The sequence below is a fragment of the Pangasianodon hypophthalmus genome, chromosome 23, assembly GCF_027358585.1.
Source record: "Pangasianodon hypophthalmus isolate fPanHyp1 chromosome 23, fPanHyp1.pri, whole genome shotgun sequence".
Lineage (NCBI taxonomy): Eukaryota > Metazoa > Chordata > Actinopteri > Siluriformes > Pangasiidae > Pangasianodon > Pangasianodon hypophthalmus.
The window spans coordinates 2,746,699-2,773,230 of record NC_069732.1 but is presented as its reverse complement, the minus strand read 5'-3'; the positions used below and the strand labels follow the sequence as shown (position 1 = coordinate 2,773,230).

General features: G+C 41.6%; 1 protein-coding gene across 4 annotated transcripts in view; it reads right to left on the bottom strand.

Moving 5' to 3' along the window:
• Positions 1–26,532, bottom strand: part of tanc2a (tetratricopeptide repeat, ankyrin repeat and coiled-coil containing 2a) — a 139,526-nt gene that overhangs the window by 99,953 nt on the left and 13,041 nt on the right. For 2 of the 4 annotated variants that reach the window (XM_053228571.1, XM_053228575.1), the window contains exon 2: positions 6,744–6,849. The gene's annotated coding sequence lies outside the window, so the exon portion shown is untranslated. Of the gene's footprint in view, positions 1–384; positions 455–6,743; positions 6,850–22,008; positions 22,155–26,532 lie in introns of all 4 variants that reach the window. The other 2 variants (XM_053228572.1, XM_053228573.1) reach the window with 2 other exon arrangements.

The following is a 26,532-nucleotide window of genomic DNA, read 5'->3' as shown; positions in this document are numbered from 1 at the left end:
ATTGTGTGTCTATCATTTTAATGGAGTCGGTCATAAACCTGCAGCCCTGGAGCTCATTATCATCACTTACGTGTTAGAGAGCTGCAGTGCAGCTAAAAAGTCCCCGTGTCCTACAGAGAGGTCGCTAAGCAGGGGAACTAGCTGAGGTCCAACTAATCATGTCAACTCCAGTGTGTGTGAGCATTAACCTTTCTCAGAGCAGGAGCCCCCATTAAGCTTGGAGCTCTGCCAAGGAAGACATGCTGCAGGAAGCTGGCACAAGACCACCACGACAAGCCAGCACGCCGTAGACCCCCACAGAGAAATCACCCACTCGCACCTCCTCGCTCGCTAACTACCGGACAAACAAATCCGCTCTTCCGTAAAAACATCACTGCCACTTACAGACATAATGAGTCTTCCTGAATGCTAGCTCCTGCTGAGGAAGAAGTCTCAAAGATCTCCAACCTGTGACCTGGAATTACATATCAATTCACAAATTAGAAATCGAAATCTTTCGGAATATTCTGCAATTAAAATAATTAGCTAATTGACCTTTTTAAGCCATATTTACCTAACGCAACAACTTTCCCCTTTTTAGTAGCTCGTTTAAAAACATGGAAGTTTACATTTTCATCTTTATTACATTTTCAGAAATACCTATCGCTAGTCAGGGTTAAAAAGAAGAATAAATTACCACAAATCGGCCACAATATACAATGATTTGCAAAAAAAAAACAAAAACCCAGTAAAAACAAACAAACAGCACAAGATCAGTTAAACTAGCCAGCTTCATAAACAGCTCTGTGCTAATGAGTCCCAGCTACGTAGTTTAGCTAATGTTCCCTCTGCTCTAGTAGCTATTTATTTATTAGCTAGGCATGGTAGCTTAGCTAAGTTAATGATTAAATCATTATGATGTGGTGAAATTGTCTGTGAGGAGATGTGTATTTGACGTTTATGGAAGGAGTCTCCAGTGTCAGCGCTTTGTAACATTCAGAGGTAAAGCTGAGTTTAGCTGTTTTACGAACTTCAAGATAAAGAAAAAAAGTTTAGAACATGTACTTTGAGCACATGTGCTGTTATGGGGGAAAAGAAACAAGTTCGAGGTGGTAACAGTAACCCAGCATATCACGCTGGTTATTTTCCTACAACAGCACAACGTGGTGTGATTTATTGCTTAATTAAAGCAGTCTGATACCCGAGTCCTCCTGCATGTTCTCTCTTTATGTCCGTGAACTGAAACAGATCTGAATTTGAGCTTGATTAAACATCATCAGCGACGCTCATTGATCCACATGCCAGGGGTTTTTATTATATATAAATAATAATACATTGATTAACTTGTCGATATGATCCATCTGTTATAAAGCGCTGTTGTAGATAAATCAGCATGAGGAAAGCAAAACGAGCTCTATGCAATCAGAGAGAAACACTGTGATCGTTTTTCTCTAATAGCTGTAATGGCTCACGTCGACAGATCTCCGAAAAATATGGAGGCGATTAAGAAGCAGCACAGTTGAAACAGATGTCGTGACTTAAACAGCTTGGTGTAGCTTTATGACTTCAGCGCATGTCATAGACGAGCAGCTGAGAAGTGTTGGGCTTCCAAAAAAAAAACAAAACCTGGAGTTGTGGTAAACCGTTCCACGTCGTTAAGTGTCTTTAGAGAACACATGGCAGCAAGTCTGCAAGCGGAGGCTACCAAGAGACGGCATTAGCAAAGGCTATTAACCATTAGCTTACCATTAAAGCTATCATAAAGGTTTAGAGTTTCCTCAGAAACATCACAGCACGAGGATCAGCACAAGATAGTACTGGGAACATGGAAATAATTAAACTGGAAAATCTTAGTGATTTATTTGTGTGGATTTATTGCTGTACAAGAACATCAGGGAGAACTGTGATGTAAAGTAACACTATTCAGTACTGTTTCCATAATCATCAGCGTGGCACTTATTTACAGCTGTTTATAATCATGTATTTCTTAATTGTTACAACATTAAACTCATCCTCCATCAGAATGGAGTACAATGAGGAGCATGTTCATGTTCATGTTCATACAGCATCTAAATGTAGCAGTGCATCAGCTGGAGGGCGGAGCATGCATGCATGGACGGCCCCGCCCACAGAAGTCCCCACCCCCACGAAGCCCTGGCACATGACCAAAAAAAAAAAAACGTTATGCAATGATCCTCCAGTCCCACTGTTTGGTTGTGTTGCTATTTTTTTTTTTTAATGAGAGCATGCTGTTTTGCAAACTAAATATAAGACCCATGACCTTTATGCAAAATTTCCACCATAGGCAACATGACCATGAAACACTTAAAAAAAAATAATAATAAAAAAAAAAAAAAAAACATATATATAGTCAGTCAAACAGGAAATACTGTATTCAGAAAATGGCACCTCAGGAAGTTCCGCCATCTTGGAATTGTATAGATCACATGACAATCATACATCAGTTTTCCATCCATCCGTCACAAGGATGTGTTTTTCTTCATCTACACTACAACTCTGAAACGGTGTTTTAGGATTTATCCACTTCAGAGTGCGGATTTAAAAAGACGTGTTTTTAGTGTACGCTGTTTTCCTGTGGATGGAAAAAGCCAATGAGGAAGAACACGGCTAGCAAATAAAGTGTTTCTGTGTTGTTGTACTTTAATGACCAATGAGTTCCACTTCAAACTTTTGATTCGAGTTCTGAATGATTCGTAAATAACTGAGTTTATAATACAGCCTACTTGTACTTTTTTTATATGCAAACACTTCATAATGTATTTATTTAAGCTGTCTTCGCTAATTTATCTGTAGCCTAATGTTACTCACTAGATTCATAATCCAGAGACGTTTGAGTGCGCTGCTGTTTCTTTTCTTATTTGTGGGACAGGAATTGAGTAATATTAGCCAACTTCACAAGCTGTTTCAAATTTCACCTCTCTAGTTCTCCATCTGTTTCCAAAATGAGTGATATCATCGTCTCTCAAAGATTAGTGCTGTTTAAGTTAGACATCGCCGATATCCAATTCCATCCAGTCCCTAAAAGTCTCAAAAGCCCAAGTGTGAAGTGAAACACAAACAGAAAAAAAGATTAAATAAGGCACAATTTAGCAAGCCGCTAGCCTCAGCATTTCAAATCTCACAAATCTTTCCTGCTTCTTTCCATTTATTCCATTGTGACAGAAAACACAATCTTCACCTGGAAACCAAGGCGAAAAAAAGGGGAAAAAAAAGGGTACAGTAATGTAGCAGCCTTGATTCTTTTCTCATTCCTCATCACAGTCATCCTGTTTTGGAGCAGATCAAAAGGAAATAATCCCCCATAATCCCTGGCTGTGCTCCTGTTTCTACCGTCGTCAACAGTGTCCAAGGCTTTGTGTCACACTTCCTGTTGTTGCTACACTACTGACACTTTATTTAAAAAAAAAAGAAAAAGAAAAAAGGAAAAGAAAACACAGCATCACAGACTCACGGTCATATCATCGACAGACAGGACGTGAGGCCTTAACAGAAATCACTATGTAGAGATTTTTAAAAAAAAAAATCAGAGAGTTCACAGTGAGTCACCGTGAATGTTGAACTATGACCCCCACTTCAGCAAAGTAATGAGCAACACAGGCTAAAACTGGCTCACTGCAGAGTACAGCCCGCGTATGACAGTACTACACAGCAAAACGAGCTCATTAAAAGCATTCGGCTGAAGTTTCTACAGATGTTCATACTTATACAATTAGGGGCGGGATTAAAACACACAGGAAACAAAATGCAAAACACGCTTTCCTTAGCCAAACGTCTTGAACTGTTTCACGGTACAAGCACTTGACCTTCAATTTCAATTTTTAACCTCAAATTGTTTCAACAACAGTCATTAAAAACAAAACAGCTTCACTGAAAGAAAAGAGAAGAAGATAACCGAGGCTGAGGAAAACTTGCTACTAATCACACATGTCCACATATTGGGTGCCATGATCACTCCTGATTGGTAGAAACAAACACCAATCACCAAACACCACCTCAATGGTGGCTCAGTGGTTAAGGCTCTGGGTTACTGATCAGAAGTTCAGGGGTTCAAGCCCCTGCACTGCCAAGCTGCCACTGATGGGCCCTAGAGAAAAGCCTTTAACCGTCACCGCTCCAGGAGCTGTATCATGGATATGCAAAAAAAAAAAAAAAGTTTCACTGTGCTGTACTGTATATGTGACTAATGAAGACTTCTTCCTCACCCTGAGCAGGAAGAAGCAGCCGACAGGGAAGTGCATAGCTAAATGTTTTCGTCTCGTCATATTTTAGTGATGGAGCGATTTAGTTTGATTTTAGCCTGATTTAGTTCTGCATTTGGAGGAAGAACCTTTAAGAGGAACTGAGATATGAAAAGGGGATGTCATTATCGCTTAGTCGAATATACAAATTACTAATATAAAACTCTGAGTATATCTAACCAAACAAACAGACCACAGTCGTGCTCGTGAATTCACAGGGCAAAGTTCACCTAGATAAAGTCCACTACAAAAAAAAAGGAAAGCTACCAGAAACACATGAGTGTCTCACACATACTGCGTCCTTTCCGTGAATAATCTGTTCCACTGTGCAAACTTTATTTGTCTGTTTTATTTGAAAAAAGCATAAAGGTGTAGATTTCAGGTGTCTCCGCTATGACGAGGGGTCAGAAATTCCAGCAAAACTGTAAATGTTGACACCTCTGTTAGTGAGCCAGCTGCCACGATAATTTCACTGCTTTCTTCGTGACAGTAAAGCTTATCCAGAGTTAAAATGGATCTGAAATGACACTTATACCTTCATCTTCATCATCATTTTGCTGTAAGCAGAACCAAGTGAAATGCGAATCATAAAAAAACCAGAAGTAAGTAGAAACTAATCATTGTGAGTGTAGAAACTGGGGGAAGTGAATCAGACACCCTGTGGCTATCTGACAGATCCACCGTATCCCAAATTTCCTCCGTCTCAGGAACCGTCAGCGTTTGATGGCTGCACTCAGAATGAACTGTGTGGAATGGAGCTCCTTCGAGGGACGGCTGGTTCTGCGCCAAACGAACAGGAATGAACCGTGCGGAACTGCGCGCCGCTTAAAACTGACCCTGTGGATTTTATGGAATCCAGATGATTTACATGGCACAAAATATTCAAGCCAATGAGCTTGGACAAGTACGGAAAGGGCATGAACGGGTCATGCCACATGCAAGAGCAATCCTGCCGCCCTCTGAGGCACAAAGTACGGCCACGATTACAGTTTATTCTGTTACTGTTCATCTCCAAAATCACCGGGTGACCATCTAACAAACCAGCTTCTTGTGGCTTAGCTAAATATCCTACTGTACTGAAGGCTTTGTGTCCAAGTGAAAGATTTCCACTGCACAGTGGAAAATTACATACTGTACGCTTGTACACTTCATTTGATTTTGTTGTTATGGAGGCTATAATCAGAACCCTGTCCTTCATACATCATCTAACAAATCCAAGATAAGATGCCATATGCCAGATTTACTAATCCTGATCATTCCAAACGGGATCATTCAGTTCTTCGCTTACACTGGAGACTCCTTCCACTCTTTCCATGTTAAATAAACATCTCCTTACAAAAAACTTTATATCGATAAACAATTACGAACATTTTTTAATCCGTTTATGTGACGTGTCCGCCGCACAAGACCCTGTGAATGAGCTGTTACTATAGAAACCATAACGTATTAGAACAAGCACATTAATATTAACCTGTGATTTGCAGCTGCACTACTGTCAGAGCTGCTGTTCTACAAAAGTAGTCAGCACCTTCTGACCAATCAGGATCCAGAATTCAACAGTGCTGTGGTATTAAGGTAGTTTAATTTGCTAACAATACAACTCCTTCTGAGGACTTTGAAGAACAGAAACCTGTAACAATCTGATTCAGATAAGTCAGCAATTCACATAGAAAAAATGTTGCCCAAGTGTCCCATGAGAGAAGACAAAAAAAAACAAAAAACAAAACAGAAATAGTCATATCTGAGGTGAAAACGAAGCTAGCTACATACTCAAACAGCTTTGTGCTAAAGCCAGTGGTGATGTTAAAACTTTTCCATCTAGCCATCTAAATAACACAATTTTTTTCCTCTAAATTACAAACTTAGCTTAGCATTGGTGTGCTTGTAGCTGCTACAGCTTGAGTTTTACCTTCTTGTCCTTTAGACTTACGAGTTTAATTCAACTCAAACAGACACGTCATCGTCTCCTCACAGTTTTACTACTTCTTTCCACGTTAACGAGGTCAAGTTCTCGTTAACTGAGGTCCACTATAAACCTCGAACCTTCATGTGACTTAATTTCAGACCAACAGTTTGGACAGAGGCGCTAGCATAAAACAAACCACTATTTCTCAGTGTAATTTTAGTAGCATCGTCAACCTGAGCTTGTACACCTGCTTGTGTGGCTCAATAATCCCCAGGGGATTACAATTTTGCAATTGTTGATTGCAATTTTGTTGCAATTTTGTATTCTCAACCGTTCAGAAACAAAGCAGTATAATTCACCCTGCTCTGTGAGTGGGAAAGATGGCTTTCCTTTCTCCTCTGTTGATCAGAGTGACACTAGCCAATCACAAGTATCGATTAGCTCATGCATACAGAATAGATCAGCTAGCACTTTCTTCCAACTATAAGGTTCATGCAAGGTATTAGCCTTCACCCTCACAGAGTAGCAGCTCAGTTTGGAATTAGCTGGTCTAAGAACATTAGGTAAAATTAGCAAAAATTTGCCAAACTCAAACTCACCATTGGTGATGAGCGGGGAGTCTCAGTGGAGAGTCACGTCGCACTTCGAACCTCTCACCTCGAAACCCAACTCCCATCTCCTAAAGGCTTTATGCTGAATAGATTTCTGTAGGAGGGGAAAAAACAAAGTGTCAGAAATGTCTTACCAACAAACAGCAATTTGAACATAACGTTATTCAACTGCTCAACTTTTATAGTTACTCAACCTCCGCTATATCACTCGAGTACTCACACTTGATAATCAGTCTGAACCAGGCATCCTGTGGAACGTTCCGGAAAGCTTTCTAAGTAAGCTAGCAAACTATGTTTCCAAATAGTTCCCAAATCAGGGAACAAGTGATTATAATATCTACCTAATAATATTTCATCAGATTCCAGAAAGATCAGAAACATTTGCTGGAGACGCTATCAGCATCTAGTACAAAGCTGGGATGCAGTGCTGCTGCGAGTCAAAATGGCATCCTTTAAGCTGCATTTCATTATATGATTTTCAAGGAAGATTTATTTCATTTCCTGGTATGCAGGAAAAAAAAATCTCCATCAGCATCTCGTTATTACAAGAAAAAGCATCTTATTTTTACGAGAAAAGCTTCATGTTATTACAAGAAAATGAAAAATAGCGCAGTTGACAGAATTAGTCAAAATTTTGCTTCATGTTTGTCAAATTCTGTCAACTGAGCCATTTGTCATTTTCTGGTAATAACATGATGCTTTTCTCGTAATAACGTGATGATTTTCTCATTATAACGTGATGCTTTTTTCATTATAACGTGATGCTTTTCTCCTAATGTAGCAGTGGATCCAGAGCCTATCCCGGGAACACTGAATGTTAGGCAGGAATCACCCAAACCCTCATAAGGCACCATACACACTCATATTCACACACTCATTCACAATTTAGGGACAATTTAGTATCACTAATCCACGTACCTGCATGTTTTTGGGAGGTGGGAGGAAACCAGAGAACCCAGAGAACATATGAAACTGCACAGACAGTAACTTTAGCTCAGGATTGAACCACTGACCCTGGAGCTTTGAGGAAGCAAATAGTACCCGCTACCCGCTACGACACTGACAAGCAAACATGAAATAATCATGATATGGATGAAAACATACCTATACACTAAACTATCCAAATTGAGAAATGCACTTGGCAACAGGACAAACTGTTGAAATTTTTTTTTTTTGATAAATTTACAGGGCAAGTTTGATGACAGAGGGAAACAATCCATAATAACAAACAGAATCTTGCTAGTCAGCCCAGAAACGGTACCTCGGGAAACCACCCGTCTCTTAAGCAGAATATCCTAAATACCAATGAGTCACCCTAGTGTTATATGCCATGTTGAAAACAGGAAGCAGATATCCTGATATCCTGAGCACTGTTGTACTGGGATTTCATAGCACTGTGGTCATCACACCACAAACTTTTCATACCATTCACCCCTGACCGTTATAAAAAGCAAAATAAACACAACTATTCAGGATCTCCCTGGAAGATGGAGCTGATTTTGTGTAGCAGGAGCCGATTCTGTCTCGACAGTGTGTAAACAGAGGGAGGCAGAAGCAGAGTTGTTCCAAAAGTGGCATAAAATACACCTACGGATTCATTATCGCATGAGGCGCGACATTAACACGTCAGCTGGAGCTGTGGATGTGAGCCACACCTCCATCTACTGAGGAAAGAAAAAGAGAGAGGAAGACAGGGAAAGGAATATGAAAAGTGCAGGGTGAAGAGATTAGAAAGAAGACGAGAATGGCAGAGCGAAAGAAGAGAGAAAAGAAGCAACTGCCAAAACCCAGCCAAGAAGAAAGGAAGAGCCTCGGAGTGGTGAGCTGCTGTCAAAGCGATATTCCTCAGCTGTGAACTGAATCTGCTGGTCTTCAGCGCTCACATTCCTGCCTTTCCTCTTTCGGAGTGCATACTGACCTGCAGAAGAGCTAGTTCTGAGAGTACTCAAGCACCCAAATGTCTTAGCGGGAGGGGTGTTGATGTGTTAGCGCCCTTGAACTTTTCGGCTATTAGCCATGGTGTTCTCTGAACTCTACTAGCATCCACACATGCACCTTACTACAAGAAAAGATGTTATTCAAGTCTAGTTAGCTTCTTGGTTTTTAATCGCCATATGTTTAACTAGGTAATGTGCCCCAGTGTTCCAGTCCAGGACCACAAGTTCTATCAAACCTGACACACCTACTAGCTAGCTCATCACTACCATTTGACAGCTACCAAAGGAAAGGAGAAAGCTAGCTTGTGAAGCCACCATATCATTTCAAGCTGCTGCTCACGCTGCATCACAGGGCAGCGTACATCTCAGAGGAAAGCGATAATTGCCCTCTTTCATGGTCAAATGGCCACAATTGTTTGGTGTCATTCTGATAAACGTCACTCTTTCCAGCCAAAGAGTAGGGTCACAGATGGCTGTGGCAACTCACATTTTCTTGGAGACAGGGTGAGCCTTGTAAGCTTTTCTACTACTTATAAACACATTTATTATTTTAGTTTTTTCTTCCTAGACCTGAGGTCATTGGTCCAGTGTTCAAGCTGTTTTTGAGCTATTGTGCAGTCCAGGAACCCAACCACCAGTCTCAAGAATATGTGAAAACGAACATACTTTCCTGGTTTTGGTTGAATTTTTGTCAATAGCGCCAAGAATCTGTACAAAGAATGAACATTAGATGCAGTATGATTGAGCTTTGCAGGCGCATTTCATATTGAGCGGGTGTCTCGAGTGCTTACTGGGTTGAACATATTGTTCAGTACAGCCAGACAGTTTGTCAGAACGCTTTGAATCAGAAGATATCAAGGAAGAGAAAGAACTATGCTGTTAGAATTCCAAGCTGTAGAGCACACAGTGTTCTACTTTCAACCAGATACAGGTCTGAAAAGTGGAGACGAGACTTCCTCTGTACCCACGCTGAGATGCTCAGCATGAATACCAGCATGACAATCTCAGAATCCAAACAGCACATATGTAAAACCTATTTATGGAGAAAAACTGAAAATATGCTTCAGTAGCATACTTGCACAGACACTGAGGCACAGAGGCAATAGCAAATCCCATTTCCTCAAATCATTCACAAGTGATCTGAAAGACTACTGTGAGGAGTACGAGGGGTTTATCTAGGTCACTGGATCACACACACCTACCCTAACACTGGTAAAGAAAAATAGCTATAAAAATAACTCTAACCTAGAAGCAAAAAAAAGTTCATTACACTGGTCTAGTTTATGCATTTATCTGCATTATTATGATTGTGCAAGACTTGAGCTCTGTTAAACATTTTTGAATGTGAAGCACTAGATTAACCCTTGCAAGAAGGTAGATGACTAGAAACAAGGCTTGATCAAGGCTAAACCCGTGCGGATTGAGAGACATCCAAGAGTAAGGTTGGATCTAAACTCCTGCAAGAAACCAGATGTTCAAGAGCAAGACTGGATGTAAACCCCTGTGAGATAACATACATCCAAGATTAAGGTGGATCTAAACCCCTGTGAGATGGCTGACTTCCAGCAGTAGGGCTGAACATAAACTTCTGCAAAATGGTAAATTTCCATGAGCAAGGCTGACATCAAAATGAGATGATAGATGTCCAGGAACAAGGCTGGATTAAAACCCCTACCAGATGGTAGACATTCAAGAGCAAGCCTGGATCTAGACCCCTACAAGATGGTAGACATCCAGAAATAAGCCTGGATTTAGACCCTTGTAGCATGGAAAATGTCCAGGAGCAACGCAGGATCTAAACCCCTGCAAGATGGTAGATATCCAGGAGCAAAGCTGGATATAAAGCCCTGCAAGATGCTAGATGTCCAGGAGTAAGGCTCAACCTAAACCCCTCCCAGATGGTATATGTCCAGGAGGAAGGCTGGATCTAAACCTCTGTGAGATCGTAAACATCCAGGAGCAAACCTGGATATAAACCTATGGGTCACTGCTCCTGTAGCAAAAGGTTTTATGAGCCTCCAAAAAGCCTCCAAAGGGCACCTCTATGATCTCTGGAAGCATTTTTTTTAGGTTTAAATCCAGTCTTGCCCCTGCAAGATGGTAGATGTCCATGAGCAAGGCTGGATCTAAACCCCTGGGTCAATACTCCTGTGACAAATGTTTTTTAAGCCTCCAAAGAGCATCTCCATCTCTGATCTGGGCTGAGGGTTTGAAATATAATAATCTTCTATAACATCTGCAAATATCTACAGTTTACTGTGTTTGGGTTAACAATCATAACTCCCAATGGCCGGGGGTCCGTGTGAGTCATTTGCAGAGAGTAGGTGGGTAGATGGGAGGGTAAATAGATGGAGAGGGTCTTCGCTGTCTGAGGGCAGCACTCGACTCCCACGGTTTCAGTCTGAGTACAGGGCTATGAGACAATGTAGGCTGAGGGAATGGGAGCAACATGACACATGCATAATAATTACTGCCTTAAGTCACCAGCCACTTTGAACAAAACTGGCATTATTGGGAGAGCAGTGTGTGAATGGAGCCAACTGGATTTGGGCAGTTAAAGAGCTAAATACTGAGAGCTGAAAATGATGACAAAATAAAGGATGGGAAAATGCAAAGCAAACAAAAAGAAAGCCACACAAAAGGGTTTTGGAGAAACGATTCCGGCTCAGACAGGCTCAAGCACGTCGGACGAGTGTGTGAACCCGAGATACACAAAACGACCAAAACCCTAAACACACCTATTTTATACTGCCTCAAGCAAAAAAATAAAAACAAAACACACCAAGCACAGTGACTGAAATACATTCACTGTACACAACAATGCAACGCAATCAAACGTGAAACATTTTTGGATTTCCAAATCTGACCTGTGATTTTTTTTCAGGTTTATATAGGTATATATTAATGCGCTCATTCTAATACGTTACAGTTTCTATAGTAACAGCTCATTTACAGGTACAGGTACGGCAGACACGCTACAAAATCTGAATGGATTAAAAGGAGATGTTTATTTCCCATTTATGGAAGGAGTCTCCAGTGTCAGGGCTTTGTAACAGTCAGAGGTAAGTTTTCCATCATCTTCAGGACAGAGGAATTTATCCTTTGTGATTTCTCAACTTCAAGAGAGAGAGAGGAGGCTGGTGAGGGAACGACTGTTTATAGCTGCTATAATGTAAGTGAGAACAGGAACTAACTTGTTTCACAGACGATCTACAACATTAACTGTAACTTTAATCCCTACTATGTGTCTTCAAATTGCTAGCAGTATAAAAGGAATAAAACACCTGTGCTTTTATAATAATCAACCATTTTGTGTCATGCCACCTCAGCACTGATTATTTGTTATTGTTGTGTTTCCATATAGTGGGTTATACTAGGCTATACATGTACTCCATGTGTAACCTATTATTTAAGATGCTATTATGTATTTTCCATATTTGGAACAGACTCACAAAGACAACAGGTGGGTACCGAAAGGCTTTGATGGGCAGTAAATGGAAAAATACCTCCAGGGCCTGAGGAACATGGACATTGTGCTGAAAGAATGCCCTCGCTGACATTGCAGGCTTTTGTGATGTCCTTTTACTGGTTCGGGCCAAAATGAAGTGTAATGGCATGCAACAATGCAGATAATGAGCGCCGGCAAGACAAGAGCTCTCAATAGCTGCCTTGTGGACAGCCATGAATAGTTCCCGTCTCTGGCGCTGATTCAGGGTCCAACTCGACAAAAGAAGCAGACACGTGTCCTCACGCTCTCTTGAGTCAAACTCCGAGACGACAGATAATGAGCAGACGCGTCATCCCTGCCCTTTCTTTTCTTCTCCAGCCTTGTGGCTTGAATTAAGAGCAGCTGCCTTTCTTCTCTCCCGGCAGAGAGAAGTTTCAGTCAAAAGGTTTAAAAAGTTGATAGAAAAAAAAAGTCATTTGAGGCAAAACTATCGGCGGCACGAAATGAATTTCTTTGGACAAATGGAGCTGAGCGTGGTGGCTAAACCCATTCTGGCATGGTGTCAGGCTACTGTTAGTACTCCATGAGCCATCAAAAGATGGATGACCCCAATTCCTCAGGGACGCGGGGCAAGCCGGGGATGGGTTATTCCTTTGGGAGAGATCACTCAAGTCTAGACAAATAGGAGGGACAGAGCTAAGGATATGGGAGGGAGGCTAAAAGGAAAAATAGTGTTCTCAGGCAAGCCATCTGGCTCCAGAACAGATAAATCTTGATTACAAGACGAAAGGGACACGTATGGTCGGATCTGATGGCGATATATATCACCTGTCGGATGTTACAGCACCATAACAAAAGCGGCAATGAGCTCAACAAGGCTTTCCACGGTGTTAGACGTTGTAGTGACCAACTGCACAATGTGGCATTTGTTTTGGAACCATTATCCCTTAGTTAGCTACATTCATCATTTCATTTACTAAAGAAGCCATCTCCTTCGTGTTATTTCTATATTTCTATATTATACCACAGCGCTGTTGAATTTTGGACTCGGATTGGTCAGAAGGTGCTGACTGTCTTCTGTAAAGAGACATTTATTTAACACTTAACTTGTCTTGCACAACATTAAATGTGACGAAAACAGCACAACATGAGTGTTTTATTCCCTAGTTATTTCTGCAGAAAATGTATGTGGTGGTAACGTTAAACAACAAGCATATATAATGTTTAAAATGTATAAAATTTCATCATATGTTCGTGATTTGACAGCAGATTCCAGCACTGCAGCTGGTAGTGAGAGGAGGAAAAGCACATTACAACAAAATCACCTGTCAAATTTGAACAAACTGAGCTAAAGAGAGATCAGAGAAGAATACGATTTCCTTTTCCATAAAGGTCAACATCATCTTTCTCTCTCTCTCTCTCTCTCTCTCGCTCTCTCTGTGATACATAGCAAAATGACAGCTAGGTTTCTGCAGATGCTCTGAAAACACTGCCAAAGAAGGGAAAGAGACAAACAAACAAAAAGAAGAAAGATGTTCCCACTTCCTCCTTCTCAGAATCTACAGTCCACAAAACTACACTTGTCGTCTCATAATGTAAAAAAACAGCATTCAATTTACTGCTCAATGACCCATCAAACACACACACACACACACACACAGACACACATACATCATTCCTCATTATTTTAAAAGCAGCCTGATCTGCTCTCTCTCTCTCTCTCTCTCTCTCTCTCTCCTCTGAGAGTCCTGCTGCTGCGCTGAGGTTTGAAGGCTTACAGAGGTTAAGACCCCGTGTCTGAACGGCAGGAGAAATTGCGACGGCGGTCCCGATCCCCCAGAAGACCCGTAACTGCCCTCGGGTCAGGGTCTGTCGCTGCCGCACACCGCAGATAAGCCAAAGAGTGTCGAGGGAACCTGAAACGGCATAATGTGACTCGCTCGGCATTCTGAAGCCAGACGATTCTCATGAGGGAAACTGAACTGTTATATTGTTTTATTTAAGGAGCGGGTATTGGTCTGATTCCGTGCTCATACACTCATAAAAATGGCAAACAACGCAAAGCAAACTGTGCTCTGTGTAAATATCAAGAGGAGGATCTACAGCATCTTCCTACAATCCAAGTAACCTGATTAAACATCAGGTACCAAAAAACACCTAGTCAGAAAAAAATGCTATCGATTTTCATACTTTATCTTCCTGTTCAACCTCGAGCTTGGTGTTTTCGCTCAAATGATATCTGTATTATTTTTACATCATGTGCATGTGTGTAGTACAAGCTGTGTCAAAAAGCTTCATCAGAAACACAAAACTCGATAGTCAACTTAACAGATCACCTCTCGCTCTTCTAACGTGCTATCCCTAATCCCTAATTTCTTGCAAAACACAATCCATTATAAATAATTGTACCGGCTCGATGTGAGGGGTCGATGAAATGTTGTGTTTGTTGTTGGAAGTGCCATTAATGCCTCTGAGGAAAAGCTGCCATTACAGTCGCGCCGTCGTTTCGGAGTGTTAATTCCTACATTAATCCATCACACAGAAAATGGTCTTAGCAACAGGAAAAGTGAGAATGAGAGGCAGGAAGAGAACTTTAATGACTGTTAACAAAGAAAGCACCCAGAAGAGGGGAGGTGCCTGCCTGAACGAGCAGCAACACTCGCTTTATCCGCGCTGGTGCCATATGGCAACTGTCACCCCGTGCTGAATTTCAAAACCTGTCATTAATTTAACAATTCAGCTTTTGGGTGTGAACGGAGAACAGTGAATTCTGGGGGAACATACCGTAACAGTCACATCAGCACTCACATTTTTTTCTCTTTTTTTTTTTTTGTACATATTAGTGATTAGAAAAGATTTTCCATCAAGTATGTAGTTGCTATGCAACCAGCCAAGATACACGAGTACTCCTCCTCACACTGAGCCTTATTATTCACTCTGGATACGAACGAATTTATTCGTAAATCATTCGTAGAAGCATTTATAACTGAAATGTGATGCTGATGAAAATCCTGTTAGTTTTTTGTACATTTGCGGCTTCAAATCGTATAATTGGTGATACATCCCTGTGTGTTTTTTTCGGATTACACCAACATAATGAACATTTTCTGAAACTCAGTTGTTTCGATGTGAAAGAAAGCAATTCCAAAACAAATCCATGAATTAAGACAAACAAGACTAGCCGTTCAATCAGGGAAAAATGGCGCCCTGTAAAAGGAGGGAGCATTAGTGGGTGTATGTAGCTGAAGCAGTGCAGTGGCTGAGCTGCATTATTGGAAGATTTAGAGCACGCCATGCTTAGGAGGCGCTTTTTCGCTGTTTAGTTGTCATTTTCAGCTCTCTGTGTGCTTTGCTTTGTGGGCAATGTGCCATGAATACGCTTTGTAGTTTATCCAGATATAACATGTGCAAATGAATACAAAGAAAATCAGAGAAATGTTTGTAAATTTAGTGACAACTTTAGTTCGGTTTGGCCTACAAAAACATTTCCACACTTGAGTACTGTGATAAATGAGGCCCATTGTGAAGCAAACAGCATGAGGTTTACTTCAAGGCTCTGTTTCTGATCTGCTCATGGAATAGTCCTCTTTACCGAGACTCCATATAACAGGCACTTTTAGAAGAGCACCAGCACGAGGCTTGGAGCTGAAATGTGTCAGAAATGAGCTGGGACAGCAGGATAAAAGATGTTCTCAGGAATAGAGACACTGAAGACGCTCTGTTTCAGAATTAGCTTTTCCTCCCCCCTTCCCCCCGCCTCCAGCCATGTTTCCTAAGATCCCCTCATTATATCAATTACGCAGTGCTGCACCACCCGAGTGGAAAATCGCAATTTCACAGCCGCCTCGGCGAGACACTGCAGGGCTGCACTTCGCCAGCAGTAAAGTGTGGCAGGGGAGGTTAAAGGTCGTTTGTCAGGCCCTGTTGTGAAGAGGTTGACCTGTATTTAGAAGATGATAGCACCTCAGTGGCAGAGGACAAGACAGAAATAACAACATAGCTCAATGATTTTCTGTTATTGGGATAAATCTGTGTCCAGGTTATCAACTCTGTTTATTATTATTATTATTATTACAGGACTGAACAGGATTCATGTGGAAAATTGCAAAAAGATTATTATTATTATTATTATTATTTCTTTATTTAATTTGTATTTTTTTATTTCTTACTAGTACAAATAACATAAAATATCATCATATTATCAAAAGTATTATCTTTTTTGTTTTAGTTAAATATGAAACCACCATTTTGGCCCTGAAACACTAAAAAAAAAAAAAAAAAAAGAAAGAAAAAAAAACAAGTGTCAACCATCTTTGGTATGCTTTCTTAAAAAAAAACCAAAACAAATAAAAAGTTAAAAAAAAACAAAAAAAAAAAGAACAGCGCTCTTCCTATTCATATCTGTATTTGTATCTGTCTATAACACGTCTGTTGATTCTGAATAATGTATTACGTTGGCCAATTTTAAAAATAATAAAAATAAAAGTCTTGTTATGGCATGCTGGAAATCTTCAGACCATTATCTGACCACAAGGATCAAAACAAAGAAAATAAGAGCAGTAATGACAAAAAGAAGTAATGTGAAACCCATAATCTGTCATTTCTTCAGGGTTGAGTCACATGGTTTTCGTTATTCGGTCTCGCGGCCGTGCCCTCCTAAACGTTCACGAGCGTCGGCTGAAACTGATCTGCTGCTGAAGTGGATAATGATGAGCTCTGAGCACGGGACGTTCAGAGATGAGCGCGCGTGTGTGTGTGTGTGTGTGTGTGTGTGTGTCTGACAGAAACGGGTTTTTGGAACTGAGAGTTGGCTCTCGGTGGCTTTTAAAGAAGGTCTGAGGACATGTTCAGACATCAGTTTATTTGAGTAAAAACAGCCATGGTACACTCCTACCCTCCCTTTAGTGCGCGGTCGCATTTGCTTTCTCAGCAGAACATTTTCGGGTGAATTATGTCGCAGAAGATCCAGAACGGCCCCCTGCATTGAGCAATGGCATCTCACGAGTTCTGCAACTACAGAGTGAAATCTAACACCCAATGAGTGTTTAAATAACCTTTGCGAGGAGGATCTGAGTCATAAAGCAAATATTCTTCACATGATGAGACTTGGCAAACACATAATGAGAGATGGCATACACTACTGGTTGTAAATGAGGTGTACAGATCAACGCTTCAGTATCAAATGTCACAACATTCCAGACACCTTTTGATTCGGGAGTGAAATATGGAGAGCAGTGGATTAATCGGAATGGGTTGTTTTTTTTTCCTCTACAGATTTAACCTGAACTGCTTTAAACCACAGCACTGTTGAATTCAGACAGTTTTAGCTTTTTATTTAATGTGCTGCTTCTTATATGTTATTGTTTCTATAGTAAGCTCATGAAAAAAAACAGATTAAAAGTAAATGTAAATGGATTAAAAACCATGTGTGATCACTGATAGGGTGAACTTTTCTATTTAACATTTATGGAAGGAGCCTCCAGTGTCAGCACTTTGTAACAGTTTTGTATGTTTTCTGATACGGTCTTTACGTCTTTAGGACAGACGAGTTTACGCTTTTGCAGTTTCTAGGTAGCGTGACAAGTTGCACTTTTTTGTCTTATCAAGTTCAAGAGAGACAAAAAAGAGAGACTGGTGAGGGGTGAGGGAACGAAAAAGAACAAACAAGAACTAACGTGTTTTGAGGAAATTCCACAACATTAAATTTTGACATGAACAATGGTGATCAGTGATTGGATATTGGAGAATAATGGTGATCAGTGATTGGTCGTTGGGAACTATGGTGATCAGTGATGGGATTTTGGATACAATGGTGATCAGTAATTGGATGTCAGGAACAATGGTGATCGGTGATTGGATGTTGGAGAACAAGGGTAATCAGTGATTGGTTGTAAGGAACAATGGTGATCGGTGATTGGATGTTGGAGAACAAGGGTAATCAGTGATTGGTTGTAAGGAACAATGGTGATCAGTGATTGGATGTTGGAGAACAAGGGTAATCAGTGATTGGTTGTAAGGAACAATGGTGATCGGTGATTGGATGTTGGAGAACAAGTGTGATCAGTGATTGGTTGTAAGGAACAATGGTGATCAGTGACTGATCATCGAGAACAATGGTGATCAGTGATTGGCCAGTGGCTTCACACACTGATGATGAGTCGAGTAAACCTGCTCTCTCAACTCATATGACAGCAGCTGTGATGTGAGCGGGAGAGCCACATTGAGTGCAGGACTGTCTCTAACGTCCACTCAAAAAGTCACTAGATTTGTGACTTGTTTTTGAAATCAAGTCACTAAAAAAAGTTCTAAAAAGTTGCAACAAAGTTGGCACCACTGGTAGATTCTCTGCTAAACTAAATGTGATGACGATAAGATGGAAGATATGATCTAAGAGTAGCGTGTAAATACTGCAGTGCAGATGGCTGAGGACTGATCCCGGGGAACACCTTGTGAAACAGTCACAGTCGCATATTTGTGTTTGCCTTTGACAACAAAATGATGTCGATGAGCTACATCTAAACCACGCAAGAGCTACGTCTCTAATACCAACGGCTGAGAGATGGAGTAGGAGTGATGGTTTACGTTATCAAAAACTGTGAGAACAAAAACCAGGAGAATGTTCCGGATCTGAGTCAGGAGAGTGGGGGGTCGTTTAGGATGTGAGGCAGCTTGGCTGAAAACGCTGCAGTAAGGGTTCCAGTCAGGCTGAACCAACCCCAGGTTCCTCAGGCACGGTTCAAACCGCAGTCGTTTTAAAAGTGGAGCCGGAAACGAGCTGTTAATTAGATGACAGATGGGAGCGGAGATGACAAAGAGACACTTCACAAGAAAGAGTGTGCACGCAGGAAGATTCATTAGATTTAGAGATTAGCTCAATGATAACAATTAGCTCAGTAAGAGAAAATCTGTCAAGAATTTGTTGGAGGATTTGAGGAAAGTATCAAGTGGAAAAAAAAAAAAGCTGACAGGAAATGCAGGGATATTTTCCTGAGTGCAGATCGTCAGTTTAATACCTACTATCTATACTTGTTGATCATAAGATCAGTTTCACCTACAATACAGGTCTATTTGGAGATTTATAATCCCTCTTATACCTCGTTCATCAGCAGAAAAGGACCACCAAAGTCCACTTAGTCACACAGGGCCGTGTTTAGAGTCAAGCAGCCATACTGAGGATTTAATACTTAAATTGTGCACATCGGTATTCAGACCTCAGGCGTAACTACAGGCTTAAATGCTGTTCAGAATTCAGGGGTGTAGGACGACTTCTTTGTTTATCGGCTTCTTTCTCTTCCCAAATTCGCACTTCATCTGCTTTTTCCTCTCCCATCCTGAGTATCCTTTACCCTGCCTCTTTCTTGCTCTCTCGCTCCCATGCTGAGCGTTAGATGCCAGGCCAGGGGGGGAAAGTTATTTTTAGCCAGTGCCGTGTGCTGAAACAGTAGAGAGCTGTGTACTCTAGCAAGGACGAGCCTCTGCCACCAGGAGAGAAGAGAGAGGAGGGGACGGGAGGAGGGCCGGAGACAGCACGGGAAGAGACATTTCTGTGCTCTTGCAGAAATTAAAAATGGTCTTTAGAAAGAGGAACAGCTGCTGCGTGGCAGGACCTCATACCTGAGCAGCTTCACCAACATACAATACGCCTCAATAAGTCAATACTTATGAATGTTTTTCTTCCTCTTTTATTGTCGAAAAAGAGTCAGAAACTCCTTGCTGCTCAAATGAGCTCTGCAGTAATAAACGCTGTAATATCCTCTTGAAACATTCATGATGGCTACATGACACCTTACAGCTGTTAAAAGTGAATTAATGACACGTGACAAAGTTTTCTACCTTCTTTACTCTCCGCAAACCAATTACACTAGTTACCTCTTACACCACAGCAATCTGCCAGTGATTACAACTACGTACTTCTTGTCCAATTATAGTTACATTTAACGTTGTGAAACAAGTTAGTTCTCGAAAAATGCAGCTTGTCATTTTACCGAAAAACCGCAAAGTGTAAACTCCTCTCTCCTGAAGAAGAGTGAAGACTCCTTCCATAAATGTTAAGTAAATATCTCCATACAAAACACGTCACTGGGGGGCTCGGTGTCTTAGTGGTTAGCACGTTCGACTCGCACCTCCAGCGTTGGAGTTTGCATGTTTGGGGTCCCTCCAGGTACTCCGGTTTCCTCCCCAAAGACATGTGTTGTACACTGATTGGCATCTCTAAATTATCTGTAGTGTGTGAATGGGTGTGTAAGTGTGTGTGATTGCGCCCTGCGATGGGTTGGCACTCCATTCAGGGTGTCCCCTGTCTTGGGCCCCGAATCCCCTGGGATAGGCTCCAGGCTCCCCGTGACCCAGTGTAGGATAAGCAGTACAGAAAACGGATGGATGGATGGAAAACACCTCACCGTATCAACAATTACACACCTTTTTAATCTGTTTATGTGGAGCATCCACCATACAAGTCCCTGTGAATGAGCTGTTACTATAGCAACGATAAAGTACTAGAACAAGCAGTCCAATTCAGACCAATCAGAATCCAGAATTCAACAGCGCTGAAGTGTAATTAAAGGTATGATATTAGTAAGCTTATTACAGCAGTAAATCATAAACGTTCCATTCATATAGCAGAAATAGTTACTGTGCACCAACTTAAAACCTAAAGTTGCAATTACTGAACCTTTGGGAACTATTTTTATTTATTTAGAACACGGCTTAGAAGTCATCACTATCACGCTCACTGGCTCTCATCTCTAACTGTTGCTTCTTTAATGTACTTTTTTTGTGATAAGAGGAGAAATGAGCGAACTAGCTCATTAATATTAGCTGTACAATTGAACTGAAAGACTTTATAATTATGATGTCGCATGTGGACCATCTGAGGAGCAAGTGAAGGCAGCGCGGGGCGTCATCCCTCTGCGGCTGTCTGAGGAGGGGAGGAAGACGGATCTGAGCATCTGAGCATCTGAGCCAGTCCAGATGTTATCAAGCCTCAGGGCTAATGCTGGGTAAGCCCGGCTAAGTAGCTGCAGGTCTGGTATGTTGTTTAAAGTACACACACACACACACACACACACACACGCAGAGGCAATGTACCACATCCAGCCTTATGAGAACAGTGTGTGCGTGTGTGTGTGTGTGTGTGTGAGCGGCTGGAAGTGGCTGTTTACAGCCGAGCCCCTGACTCACTATCTCAAACTCGCTTGTTTTTCTTTTTCTTTTTCCTAAACATCGCCCTGATCATTGCAAACACAGATCCGTGCAGCAGGGGGGCCGAACGGAAAACCCAATGTCAGCGCTGAATTCGCCATACACAGATCCGTCATGTATACAGTTGGGTGCAAAAATATGCACCCCCCCAATGGTTTTTCCATAAGAGAACTATAAACGGACCACCATTTTAGAATTTATATACAAAACAGTTAAATTACATAACGTTACGAATAAATCATTTTCAGGAGGGCTTTATCCTGGTCAGGGTCACGGTGGATCCGGAGCCCATCCCGGGAACTCTGGATGTGAGGCGGGAATTTCTGTTCAAGTTTCTGTTATTACTTACGTTATAGCAGCTATAAACAGTCGTCCTCTCACCAGCCTCTCTTTTTTCTCTCTCTTGAAGTTAACAAGACAAAAAAATTGTCATGTTACCATTACAGCTGTCCCTCTGACTGTTACAAAGCGCTGACACTGGAGACTCCTTCCATAAAATGTAACATAAACGTCACTTTACAGAAAAAAAACTTCACCACAATGTAAACATTTAACAGCGAAATTCAACAAACTTCCACTACAACCGAGTTTCGAATAAACCTATCAATCACAGACACGTTTCTCCTCCCTAATAACAAGGACAGACTTCACTCCCGCATTCTCTTACTCCACAATCTCTCCTCTTTCCTTCCTTCCGTTCTCTGTTGTCGTTCTCTCTCCCCCCAGGCGCTACTCTGTTCTCGGAGGCGGAACCTGCGTTAGCAGTAGCGCCAGTCGTTGCTGTTAAACCGGTACAGCTGCCTCCCTGTGAGACTGCAGGAGACAGAGACAGATGAGTGGACGAGAGACAAGTGGAGGGAAAAGTAGGGAAATGGGGGACGGGGGAAGAGAAGAAAAGAGAAGAGAGGACGGAGGAGGGGGGAGTTATTTTAAAACAGATTCCAGGAAGCCGTTACACTGTAACGACATAATGATTTATCAAGCCGTGGTGAGAGTTTGGGTTTTGTCTTTCCTTCAGCGCGCGCACACACACACACACACACACACACACACACACACACACACACACACACACTAGAACAATGGAGCGGAGAGCGTACAGAGCAAATTGCAACATTACACTACATTACATCATATACATTATGAGCCAGAACTGTATCAACACACACGACTAACACAATGAGTGTTTGTTCGAGATCATGCCGCACAATAAGCTGAACTTTTTGTGTGTCTGTGTTTACGGATTTGTAGGTTTAACGTTATAAATGACAGCCGAAGCCCAGCGTTTGTTTTTACACAACCTGAGATTAAAAAAAAGGCTCTGTAGTGACTTGTTTGTTGTCGATGATGTGAGGTTCTTTGACCAGGCGAGACAGACGACTGAGCAAGCAAATTCGCACAACAGTGTATTAGCTAGCAGTGTGTTAGCTATAAAAAGAGACAGAAGTGCGAGGAAAGTTTGCTAAACAGTAAAAACTGGGAGTGAAGCACAACTCCCCTCCCCCTCCTTCAGCTGTGACTGAAAAATGGTTTGCCGTCATCTTTCCAATAACAAACGTCCCTAAATGTAAGTTTTCTGGGAACCTGCTCAAGGTAAGCACCAACAGTGCAGTCCTGACGGTACTTGGGGGCGGGGCTAGAAGTTGCCATCATTGCGAACTGGTTACACGGATCATACACAAAACACAGAATAAAAAATAGAGACCAAAACCGTTTTGTCAACAAACAAATGCAGCTTGAATGGAAATAAACGTACGTTTACTGATCACGTGGTTTAAAGTGTGTTAACGTTCTCGGACTGCTCTCACACGTGACGCTAATTTCTCAACTGCCTGGTGGGAGGGACGTGACCGTTTCGTAAAAGCGCTGCCGTCGGCATTTCATTTTGTCACAGCGAAGCTTAAATATTGCAAACAAAGTTTTTACACCTTTTTTTTTTTTAGAAACAGCGCTGTTTCTAGACATATCTAAAAATACACATGTTCACAGTGGACACACCTGGGACACACCTGGGACACACATAGGACACACATGGGACACACATAGGACACACATAGGACACACATGAGACACACCTGGGACACACCTGGGACACACCTGGGACACACACGGGACACACCTGGGACACACCTGGGACACACCTGGGACACACCTGGGACACACACAGGACACACATGGGACTGACAAAGAAATGAAAGGCTTTCTTGATTTAAGATGAATGAATGAACATCAAATGTTAAATCTCTCCATTACGTCTCTTTTCTTTCTGAACACTGACACAAAACCGCTGTGCACTGTGGGTATTATAGTCTTTTCTCCTTCATTACTCAGGATTTTCATACTTACTGGTAACATTCATTCACATTTTCTTTTTCCCGACATTTACAGAAATTCGTTTTAAAATTGTGAAACTCTGAAAGCAAATGCGTCTGTCCAACCTTACAGTCTGTGATATTCTTCAGTAGCATGTTGCACATGTGCTATCAGTTTGGCTCCTAAATACTTAACTAGCGCTAGCTTGTAGGTTACACAGGCTACCTGTCAGGTTGCGTAATGTTAGCTCGCTAAGTTTAACCCTGGAAATGATTGTGCAGCCATGATCCACAACTGTACAACTGTTAAGGAGTAACAGTTTGTCTTTAATGGATGTTTTTTTTTTCTTATTGACATCATCTGTTGAACAGAATTATGGGATTGTCTTCATTAAAGAAAAAATATATTTCAAATAATTAGTTCCTTCTGTTCCTGTACAAAGAGAACAGCACTATGTGTTGTGATGTCATATAACAGGTCATACGCATATGACTAACAACAGGAACTTAAAAGAACTCGGCGGCAAAAATGACTAAGTTCTGGCACATTAGAGTTAGTTCTGGATAAGGTGAGTGAATAACAGGCCAACAACTTAAGGAGCCATGTTAAAGATCTCGACTCAAGAGCAACCATCTGTATCTATCTGATCTATCTGTGCGTTTCAATTTTTGTCTGAAAGAAACCCGACTATAAGTTCTGGATCATGCCTGAGATAGAGTATTGAGAGTTACGGCCGTGTCCTGGCAGCCGGATTCGGATGAGTTCATCGGCATGTAGGTCGTCATTCATTGGCTGAATCTGGGCACACGCTGGCTAAATCAGATGCGATCGGGTCCCTGAAGAAACGACAAAGCTGCGTTCTACCCACCGGGATTGTTTTACTTATTAAAACCGTCTGCTCGCGTGTTGGGATCTGCTTCCCTCCAGGCATCCAGCGTGGGTGAAACGCAAACAGAACAACCTTCACTGGGCCTGGAGAAGGTCCGGCTCGATGGTGTGAGGAGGAGGAGGAGGAGGAGGAAGAGGAGGGGGAGGTGGGGGGACGAAGGGTTTTGTGTTTCGTGTTCTTCTGCAGGTTTTTGCTTTCTGGCGCCGTCGCCATCGCCGCTTCCTCCACACAGCTGCCTCTGTTTAGATCCACACCAAGATATGGCTTAGTCTCAATAAACACCAGTCCACGAAAATATACTCTCTCTTCCCTGCCTCCCTGCCTTCATCCATCATCCTCTATCTCCTTCACACGGTCACTTTCTCCTCTCCTCCCGTTAGAAACAGCTACAACTGTATTAACTCTCTCTCTCTCTCTCTCTCTCACATAACCTCCCTCATATCTCAGATCTGTAAATATCTTGGACCACGCTAACACACTCTTTCTTTCAGTAATACTCAGAGAAAATACCAACCAACAGTTACTACAGTGAGCTCTGTGTAAGCCCGGCTCTGGCTCGATTTCAGGTTTAATGGTGCATTAGCGACTTTGCTCTGTTCCAGGCGAAGGTATAAATATTAAAGATCTGCAAAGCTGATGATGTCATCCCATGAACCGGTTGATATTTTTATTGCAGAGAGATACCAACACGGCTTTGTTAACAAGAAAACACTAGTAGGCAGATAGAAGAAAAAAACAAAAACAGAATATTACCACAAAACCCGCTAGTGTATGTCTTAGAGCGCTCACAGCCCCGCCCACTTGTTTTCTATTCACTCACAAAGCCATGGCTCATGAATTCACAGGTCAAATTTCACCTAGATAAAGTCAGCTCAAAGCAAAAGTAACCGTCACCAGAAGCAAATGTGTCGTTCACAGCCCCTGTCCTTTCCCCTGTCAGTAAATCATTAATTAAACTATTCCACCAAGGTGAATTTTATTCGCTCTTTCATCTGAGAAAGTGGAAAAGCAAAGGCTCCTGTATTAAAATTCATGCATTCTGTTCAAGGCTAAACCTTAAATTCCTGATCTTACACGAAACATAATGACTGAAAGAAAGTCATGAAGGAAAGGAGGTCCTGTCAGTCATGTTATAGCCCCGCCCCCTTTCTTTACTGTCCAGAAAGCACAGACAAAATGCAAACACATGTCTTTTTGACATATTCTAAACCCATAATAAATAGCAGCAAATCTTTGGCTAAAATCTTTGGCTGATTTGTAGAAATAACAGCCTACAAATCTGTGACATCATACAGTTTCGGTGCTAGCAGACCAAAAACCCTGAGCACGTATCAGTGGATGAGATATGTCCATGCTAACAGCACAACAAAACCCCCAAAACAGCACAGTCTACCCTGCGCGTTCATTGGCCGGTCGCCATAGCTCCGCCCACTTATTTTGTATTGCTTAACAAGACCACAGGTCAAAGTTCACTGAAATGAAGTCATTTTCACAAGAAGTGAAAAAGTAATTGCTACCAGAAAGAAATGTGTGTCTTTTAGACTCAGAGAACATAAATGTTGGATGTGATACAGTATGTCAAATGCTTTAAGCTAGTTATTTACATGATTATATAATCATTTATTTATTTAGCGTCAGCTCCGTGTTCTACGTCCTTGGGTGATTTTTGTGATAGTGTAAAAGTTTGTTTACTTTTCACTACACATCCCTCAGGCAAAGTTTTCGTTTTTGGTTTGTTAATTGCATGCAGTGTGAAAATAAACCAAACCGAAAATGAACCAAAAGAATCAATTGCGCTCCGATTCTGACTCAGACTAATAGACGTGAAGAAGCACACCGAATCTGAAATTATGACTCCACAACATTCACATTTCACTGGGTCTTATCCCAGACTGCAGACTACTGTAACTCCAAATATGTTCTGTACAAGCAATGGCAGAGAATTTATAAGATACTATGGAGAACAGAAGTATGGGGTTTGGGACAGAG